The following is a 9,578-nucleotide window of genomic DNA, read 5'->3' as shown; positions in this document are numbered from 1 at the left end:
AGCAATGAAAATAATTTTATGGTTGGGGGTCACCACAACATGAGGAACTGTATTAAGGGGTCGCGGCATTAGGAAGGTTGAGAACCGCTGCTCTAGGGCTTTGCTTCCCTGGAAGCCCAGGGAAGTACAGGATAGGGGTTTGGAAAACAAATCCTAGAATAAATTTAAATCTCAATGCCATCACTGCTAACTACCTGACTTTGAATGAGCTACCTAATCTTGTGGTCCCTTCCTTTCCTTTTCTGTCAAATGCAGACAACAAGTAATAAGAAGGAAGACAGCCCTTGCCCTTAAGAAGGGGGAAGTGTGGGTAAGAATAGAGTAAGGTAGGTGACATCAGACAACATAGAAAAGAATAAGGTGATAGCTTGTAACATGGGGTCATAAAAGTAGCTATCCCTTATCAAGAACCTTCTAAATGTTAAGAACTTTAAATATGTTATTTTTATTATAATCACCCTGTAAGTAGGTATTACCCCCATTTTAGACAGTTAAAAATATAGGCTTAGCAAAATTAAGCAACTTGTCTAAGGTCATACAAGCGGATGCCTCTGCCAAATAAAGAGGAAAGTAATGCACTTTGGTTTGCTGTTATCAGTGACAGTTTTCACAGGTAATTGTTAATCAGGCACCTGTAGGTAGAATGTCTTAAGATTTGGATCTGCAGACTGAGGAACAAGACATTTAGGTAGAGAGGACAGAGGGAGCAAAAACACATATTCAGTGCATATGTGTAGGACTTATACCAGAAGATGAATTTGAAAAGTGTAGTTTGGTCAGACTGGGCAGGGTCGGAAAGGTTAGGCTAAAATAGTTTTATTTATTCCTCTGGGAAAGGAGAAGAAAGCCATTTTTCAGTGGGTTTTTGACCACCGGGATGAATGTGCCCCAAAAACTGTAACTCCATGACAGCCAGAGCCTGACTATACTTTCAGGGCCTCTGAGAAACAGGATCTGCAAGGTAACTGTGATGCCTTCTTTGGGAAGGTTTTCTGAATATCTTGAATAATTTCCTGAATACTTGTGCATATTCCCCTTGATGATGTAACCAGGCTATCACTGGTAAAGCAAAATATACTCGAAGCAAACTGCTGACATCCAAGGCCTCACCTTCCCACAGATTGCACACCGGCCCTGCTGAGGCCCAGCACCAACATGAGAGCCTCTTCCCTGAATCCACACCCTTTGGACTGTGATTTTACAACTTCTCTTGTCAAGAGGTAGAATCTGTCTCTTCCACTTCCTTGAATATGGGTTCATCCTGTGACTTGAGCTAACCACAGAGTGTGGCAGGAGTTGCATTGTACACGTTGCAGACCTAGGCTTTAGGACACCTTGCATGCTTCCACGCTCTCGCTTAGAATCCGGTCACGCCTGGGCTAGCCTGCTGGAGGATGAGCCACCCGGAGCAGGCTGAATTGCCACAAGTATTCTGGCCCAGGCCTCAGACATGTGGGAAAGTCCACCCAAAATCGGTGAGGTCATTTCACCCACCTGCAACTGACTGCTGACTCACAGAGGTGCCTCACCAAGCCCTGTTCAGATCAGCAGAATCACCCAGCCAACCCACAGACTCATGAGCAAAACTCCATATTTATTGTGCACCATTGAGGTTCTTTGTATGTTACACAGCATTGTTGGGACATAATGTATTAATAAATGCTTGCTGGTGGCTGGCACTTCATCCACAGAGAATCTGGATTGGGAAATTTCTTCCTTCTATCGTAGTCTATGGACTACTGGGAATCATCTCAGGGGTTTTCATTTATATCTCTCAACTAGAGTCAGAGTAGTTGGTAACAGTAATCAGCCATATGCTCATCACTGCCCTTAGAATGTCCCTCTTTGTGGGGTGAAATATATCACATTCCCGTTAAGCTTGTTCTTAGGTCTTCATGCTCAGTATTTTGGACCCTAAACATGAGTGTACTCATAACAGGGCTGGTGAGTTTAGGGCCAAAAGTACCCGAACTTTAGAGTATACAGGAATCACCGAGGACCTTATTAAAAATCCAGATTTATGGCACCACCCCCAGAGATTCTGATTTAGTGAGTAGGGGGCAGAGACCAGGAACCTCCATTTTTAAAAAGCGTCTCAGTGCCTGGGGGCCACATGGTCAGGCTCTGCTGGAAAATAGTTGGGTTATAAGAAGAGCTTTCCAGTTCCTACTGTAATAAAACAACACAGGGCCACACCACAGGGTGATACTTGAAGGCTGTGAAAGGAAAAATAGCAAAGCAACCTATAGACGTGGACACACACAGTCGCCATGGAATCATGAATGGGGGGGTGGGTACGAGGGAAATAAATATTTTTCTCCTGGCTTTCCTATTCCTACTTCAGGCGGCACTGAGGCCAAATGAGCAGCTCTCAACCACGCTGCACCTAGCATCCCCTGAGGACTTGAAATAAACACTCGTACCTGAGAACAAATCCCCCACCCTGAGATTCTGATGGATTCACCTGAGGCATCCAGGACACTTGGTTTTGATAAAGCTCTCCTGGCGATTCCAATGTCCAGCACATTTTGAGACCCAGTGGGCAAAATTAATAACACCTCCCACCAGATAGATCCCCGCCTAACAGTGGACGGAACGGCAGCCTTGACTTCCCCCACTGACGGGCAGGCGGAGAGAAGACGGCTGGATTAGGCAGGTAGGAAAAGGAGTTCCCAGCTGCTTCTAAAATCGCGCCATATGGCAGAGTCTCAGCAGTGCTGGGAAGAGGAACATGGAAGCCTGCACTCATGTCACATGACCCCCTCAGAAAGGAAGCCGAGGGCTCATGCTTGCTGTGAACAGAACCCCTTTGCACACTGGAGGCATTTTAGATTCCTCTGTATCTACATGCAGTGCTCACGTAAAAGTGGTGTATAGGTTACAGGGTATCTTCTGTCATTACTCTTCTTCCATAACTTTATGGTAAGAACGCACTTCTGGTATTTCTAGAATGCATGGATCCTGTGACATACAACATTCCCATGAAAATCCGACCTAGGGGAATTCTTTAAAATCGAAATGGACTGTGTTAGATAGATTACAGTCTAAGCCGTGGCTCTCAAAACCTTCTCTCTGTGCATCAAAATCTACAGGGAGGCTTTAAAAAAAAATAGACATTCCTGGAAACCACCCAAATTTACAGAATCATCATGGGAATTTAGTGACTCATACCATTTCCCTTTTTACAAGCTCCCCACACGAATTTTTATGCACCCAGCACCACACCAGTCTGCTGTTGAGAACCATGTACCTTTCAGAAGCAGGTCCCCTTAGACAATATGATACACATGGCCTTAAATCCACCTTGACTGCCTACCCTCCTCTCTTTGTTCGGTATATGACTGGGAAGCCAAGGAAGGTTCTCATGTGATTAAAGCAGCAAATCAAATGGAATCCAGAAGAAGCTACATCAAAGATGAAGTTCCCTTTGTTACAAACTACCCCTGAATTGGGAACTACGAAAATGGACTTCTCAATCAAAAGGCAAAAACACTCTTTATGCTCTTGATATGCATTTCTGAATTGCCGGCTGTGCCAATTTACATCTTGCCAACGTGCATGAGATGCCCCTCCCTGTGGTCACAAGTACTTCAGACAAACTGCATCTGCTTCACGATTTTGCCCAGTGCTGGCCTTGGCGAGATGAGAGAGAAATACTCTGTGCTTGGACCAAGGACTCAGTTGGGGGCAAGGCTCAGACAGCCGTGGGACTTCTAAGAAAGAGAGAAGGACTCTTACCACTTGGTTGAAGCAAAAAGATTCTGTGTGGTTTTCAAGAGAAGTGTGGCTCCCCAGCCTGGAGGGGGTCTGCCAGCAGTGAGGCCTCTAGCTGGTTGGCTCAGGGCTGGAGGACGCTTCTTGCAGAGCCACCTCCCACAGAAGCAACCCCTCTGGGCTGAGGCCAGGGCTGATATCCATGGAGAGGGCCCCCAGATGGAGTACAGGGACTGACTGAGAGGGCAGAACAGGGGTGGGCGAGGCTGAGGGCTTCAGAAGGCCCGCACTCTAATGTCAGGCAGCCGGCATGGTGGCGACAGAGCCAGGGTAGCCCTTATGCCTTTTCTTTCAGCCTCGGGTGCTCTTGTGGGGCTTCTAGCTGCTCAGGACTGTACCCAACTTTTCCAAAAGGAAGACACCCTCCCTTGTCTCATCATGGTAGATTCTAACCAGCTCCTTCCAGAGAGCACCTTCTCTAAGTGGAATTCTTTCTCCTCAATTCTGCCTGTGACCCCAAAAGGATTCAGATGGTAAGATACTCTCAGAGCCCAGAGTGAGATGATGGCCCATGCATTCTTGGCACGCAAAAGAGTGATCCCAAACCAGTCTGTGAGCCTCCCTGCAACCCCAATCCTGGCTATAAAAGAGGGGGGGCTAAACAGGCAGGAAGAGGTTTCTTTAGAAAGAACTGTGCTCAATCCCAGCTGCCTTCACGGAGACCACTCTGAGAAACGTAGACATGTCTTAAGGAGATCTGAGAACCCCAGAGACTGGTGTTCGGCTCCAGAAAGCACGCAGGCTAAGCCGTAGCTCGAGTGGCCCTCCCCGCTCGGGAGGGGAGCCAGCAGCAAAAACAACCGCCCTTCTAGCAATGTGCCGTGGCAAGGACGTGCAAGCTCTGCGTGGGCTGAGGGCAGACCTGGAAGGTAACCAGGCTGGTACTACCTTGAAGGGACACTAAGTGGGAGACCTGCCAGCGTGAGGGGCCCCAGCACACAGGCCAGGCTCTGGGGGATCGCAGGAGGCCACCCGAAGACTGCATCTTGCTCATCAGTCTACTGTGGGGTCTAGGCTGCGGCTCTTACTGTTAAGAGTAATAGAATCTCCAGCAGAGTTTTCAACTGTGTGTGTGGAGGAGGGAGACATGATAGTGACATGATCAGATTAGCATTTTAAGAACATTCTTCTGGCTGGAACATGAAGAACAGAGAGGACCAGCATAGCACTGAGGAGGCTCATTAATAAGCCCGTCAGGTGAAAGGAGCAGGCAGCACGGACTAGGATGGGGACGGCAGAGATGGCGAGAAGTAGATGGATTTGGAAGATGCATGAGAGGTAAAAGTGGGTGGGTTGCATGGAGGGCAAAGCACAAGGAGGTGTCAGGAGGGCTCCTGGCTTTTCCATATGGCTGCCTGATGGAGCCATTGACACAGAGAACCCTGGAAAGGGGCCAAGCTCTGAGGAAGAGGCCGTGTGTTTGCCTTAGTCACTGGGGACTTGGGGTGACTTTAAGACATACAGACGAAGATGTCAAGTAGGCGAATTGGGTGAGATGGCTTAGGAAAAAGGGTGAGGGGTGAAGGTCACTTAAGAGCCAGCCTTGAGGGACCCAACAGTTAAGACCAGGAGGGTGAGGAGGCACCCAGTGCCAGGGAAGGGGAGCGAGAAGGAGCAGCCAGAAGCATAGACAGAAAAGCCACATGCCCCACCTGTTCTCAGTGCTGGCTACACAACAGGGACGAAAATAGACGTGGTCCCTGCCTGCATGGAGTTTACAGTCAAGTGGAGATAGGGGGTATGATTAAGCAAGAAAGCCATAACATAGAATTACAAACTGGAATAAATGTTGTAAAGGGAAAGACGGTAAGAGTGAATTGTGGGGCGGGGCAGGGTTCTCTGAGGAGTGGTATTTCTGCAGAGCTGCTCATTCGCATTGGGATGCTAATGAGGGGCCCCTGTCCCAGGGTAAATGCCCCAGGCATCCGGGATCTGGGATGATTTCTTAAACCTCTGGCACTGAAGACACCAGTGCCCAGTGAACAGGGAAGTGTTTGTAGAAGGGGAACTCCCTGCCTCCTCTGTCTGCTTCCCCACTGGAGAACTTCTCCCCTCCCCACCCACTTTCTAGCAGGTGCTGGGGGCCCACAAACTCAGTGCCTTCCACCAGTGAGTGTCTCCCAAACAAAGGGAGAAGACCTGCAAAACTGACCCAGCCAGCCTGGAAAGGGTGGAAGAGAAGTTAGCACAGGCCCTGACCCCATCAGAAGATGTTTGGGCTCTTGTCCAAGCCCCGGAGACCTGCACAACCTGGCCTGCACTGACCCCTAAGGGAACCAAGCCCTTGCTCAGAGCAGTGACCCAGAAGGTGTCAGGTACAGCTCACCCTGCCAAGCAGTCCGCCAAGAAATGCTAACTGGGGTTGCCATGGTGTCCTTTGTGCTAAGGGCGCCAGGGGGGCAGATGGCCATGTCTCTGGGGCCGGCGCCTTGGGGATACAGCCCAAGAGTTCCCCTCCCAAGCTGAGGATGCATTTATTCACCCAAGATCTCTGTCTGACTGCTTTATTGGATTCCTTTAGTTTATTTCTTTCAAAGTAAACAGTATCTTATTCACATACAATCCTATTTAAGTAAGCAAATGGAAAGCACTGTGTAAGGCAGCAGCCTTAAACATTGTGAGACAACACAAAGTCATGGGTTAAGAGCTGAGGCTCTGGAGTCCAGCAGACTCAGGTTCAAATTCCAGCTCTGCCAGCTCCTGGCTCCACCCGCTCCTGGTTCGGTGTCCGAGGCGCCGGGCAAATTGTGTAAGTTCCTTACACCGTCCTTCTTCGTTTTATAGAACCTACTGCCCGAGGATGTTGCGAGAACTCAGTGAGATGATTCCAGTAAAGAACTTGATCATACCGGTAACAATAACAATGCCAGTATTTACTGAGCACGTATAGTACATCAGATACAGTCGAGGTGATTTACACGAATGAATTACATGGAACTCGAGGCCTTTTGCAATCTAGCCGGACCTGCCTTTCCAGACTCCCTTTGTGCTTTTTGCGCCCTCGCCATGCCAGATCCAAGTCCTGGGCTGCAGTCACACTGGCCTTTGCTTCTCCTTAGAGCCATCACCTCTCTGCCTCCTCTGACCACGCTCCCCCCTGCCTGGGTTCACTGGCACCACTTTTGTCTACCTAACTCCTACTCATCTTTCAGGGTGCAAACCAGATGTCACCTGCTCTTTGCAGCCTCCCCTGCCACATCCAGGCAGTCAGCTGCACCTCCTCTGGGCTCCCACACATTTCCTCCACACCTTCTGAATTAGAGTAATAAACAGAAGTGCCAAGCGCTGTGCTTAAGTACTTTTAATGATTCGAGCTCATTAAGTCCTCACAGGAGCCCCATAATGTAGGTTTGATCATTAACCCTGTTGTAGGATGCAAAACAAAAGGCACAGAGAAGCTAAGTAACTCACCCAATGCCACACAGCCCATACGCAAGCAGCAGAGCCAGTGCACAAACCAGGCCTTCTGTGCTTCTAACCACTGCACTGCACTGCTTCTCCTGGGCCCAGGGTACCTAAGTCCCCTTCCTCCAGCAGGCAGGGAAAGCCAGGAATTGTGTTTCATTCAATTCTGCATCCCCAGCTCCTAGTGCAGCACCTAACGCAGCACAAGCAAACTCTCTTCCCCAACCCCAAACACCGAACTAGACTATTTAAGGAAAAACCACTAATCCAGTAAAATTCACCCCTGTGTTCTGGTCTCCTTTTCTTTCTGCTCTTGATTTCCAATTAAGAAATTCTGCTGAGTCCTGTCCAAGGAGCATGGTATAGCCTCTTTGGAGTTGATGAATAATAAAGAGCTTCTTCAAGTGTGTTTAATTTTTAAAAAGTATTTTAAGCCATTTCTTTGTTTTTTAGTTTTCAAGTTTTTGGGTTTTTTTTTAAAGTCATTTTTTAAAATGTTTCTTTTTTTTTTTTTTAAAGCCATTTTCTCTCCATGGAGAAGCTTGGAGCCTAATGATAAAAAAGAGACATATTATTTGTCAGGACAACTTTTTCCATCGAAAGGCAGGGGCTCCACTAAAAAAAAAAAAAGTAATAATAAAATTCAAAAGGCAACAGGGCTTCCAAAAATTTCCCTTCCTGGCTGGGCAGCTCGTGGAGGCAGCATGGAGCTGGAGGAAGTCTATGAAGGCACAGCTGGCACAGCGCAGCCGCAGGGAAGCAGCCTAGCCCAGCTCAGCTGGGCCCTTCGCTCAGCTCATTGTACCCAGAAGTAGCTGGAAGCCTAGAAATCATGAGGAGAATATTTGAAAAATCTTGGGAGTTAGCAAAACTGAAAGGTTGCCCAGCTGGCACTTGTCCCTTTCTTTTTTCAAGTTCAGCATCTAATTCAGGTATTTCCAGGATTCTTGCCCTTTCCCCGTCAGCAGCGGATTGCATCCGTGGCCAACTGGTCCTTGGCCCTGCGTCTTCTGTGTTCCTTGGGCCTTTTCCCCCCTCAGAAACAAAAGGTGGGGCTTTGCCAAGATTAAATGGTATTCCTTTCAAAGCCCTAAGTCTGGCTCAGTTCAACATGCACAAGAGGAGGCCTTTGAAGGTGCTACAGCTAATTTTCCAATAAAGCAAAACTTTTGTGAACTGAAGTCAAAAAAAGAACCAGCATCTTCCAAATTCAGGTCCTAATCAGCTCTGTAAAAAAAATGAATTTTTAAGCCAAAGTTTAAATTGTGCTAAAGGCCTCGGATTTGAAAAGTGCTTGAAACTAGAATTGGGAGGTAATGGGTGTGGTGAGGAAATGTGGGGGTGGGGGAAGCACTGGGGTACAGTTTTGCTTCCAGTCTGCAGTTATTGAGTTCATGAGTTCGTACATTTTGGGCGCCATTGGTAAGTACATACTGAGCATGTCTTTATACCAAAACTCTATGGAATTTGGAGGAATATGACACACAGTTGCTACTCTTTTTTTTTTTTCATTGTTGATTTTTCTTTTTTATTTAGAGACTAAAATATATACAATACAATGTATATAGTGCACAAATCTTAAGTGTACAGGTTAATGAAAAAATTTTAATGTATCCTGTAACCATTATCCAAATTAAAGTACAGAATACTTCCACAGCCCAGGAAACGCCATTCTATACCTTCTCAGTTGATCTCTCTTTTCCTTCTCCCACATTGACCCTCACAAAAGTAACTACTATTTTGATTTTTATCACCATAGGTCAGTTTTGTGTGTTCTTGAACTTTATATAAATGGAGTTTCACTATATCATGGCATTTGTGCCTAGATTTCTTTGTTCAGCATTATATCTGTGAGATTCATCTTGCTTGAATTCATCTTTTTCTTTTTTATCACTATATAGTATTTCATTGTACTTTATAGTATGAATGTATTATTATAATTGCTAAATATTTCTTACTGTTGATGGGTATTTCAACAGTTGCTACTCTTGAGTGATTCACCATTTCACCAAGGAGAGGAGACAGACAATGAGCAAAGATCTGCATGTGAAGGACTTGGCTCATGGGCGGGGCCTCTCAAAGTTGCTTCCTGCCTTCCCTGATGTGACCACTACTGATACCCTTGGGCAGAAAGGAGCACTGTGAGCGCAGAAAGGGAAAGATCCCTGTGGGCCTGAGTGACCAGCAGGACTGGCATGGTGGGCGTGATACGTGAGATGGGCCAGGGGTGAGGTGAGCCATGATGGGTGAGAATTACCTGGTGGAGGAGAAAGGGGACGGGAGGGGAGGGCCTGAACTGGGGAATGGTAGGAGTGAAGGGCAGGACTGTCAGTCCGGGCCTCCAATGCTAGGCCCTCGTTTGGCTTAGCCTGTTTCACATACAAAGTCAGACTCAGACA

General features: G+C 47.2%; 1 long non-coding RNA gene across 2 annotated transcripts in view; it reads right to left on the bottom strand.

Annotated features, from left to right (window-relative positions):
- LOC109390543 (uncharacterized) overlaps positions 1 to 9,578 on the bottom strand; it is a 29,399-nt gene that overhangs the window by 13,550 nt on the left and 6,271 nt on the right. The window contains exon 4 of one of the 2 annotated variants that reach the window (XR_002125601.1): positions 6,302 to 6,564. The exons of the other annotated variant lie outside the window; for it this stretch is intronic. This is a non-coding gene — a long non-coding RNA (uncharacterized LOC109390543). Of the gene's footprint in view, positions 1 to 6,301; positions 6,565 to 9,578 lie in introns of those variants that run through there. 2 annotated transcript variants of the gene reach the window in all.

The sequence above is a fragment of the Hipposideros armiger genome, unplaced genomic scaffold (assembly GCF_001890085.2).
Source record: "Hipposideros armiger isolate ML-2016 unplaced genomic scaffold, ASM189008v1 scaffold_274, whole genome shotgun sequence".
Taxonomy (NCBI): Eukaryota; Metazoa; Chordata; class Mammalia; order Chiroptera; family Hipposideridae; genus Hipposideros; species Hipposideros armiger.
The sequence above is the reverse complement of the archived record's forward strand: the minus strand, read 5'-3'. Positions and strand labels throughout refer to the sequence as shown.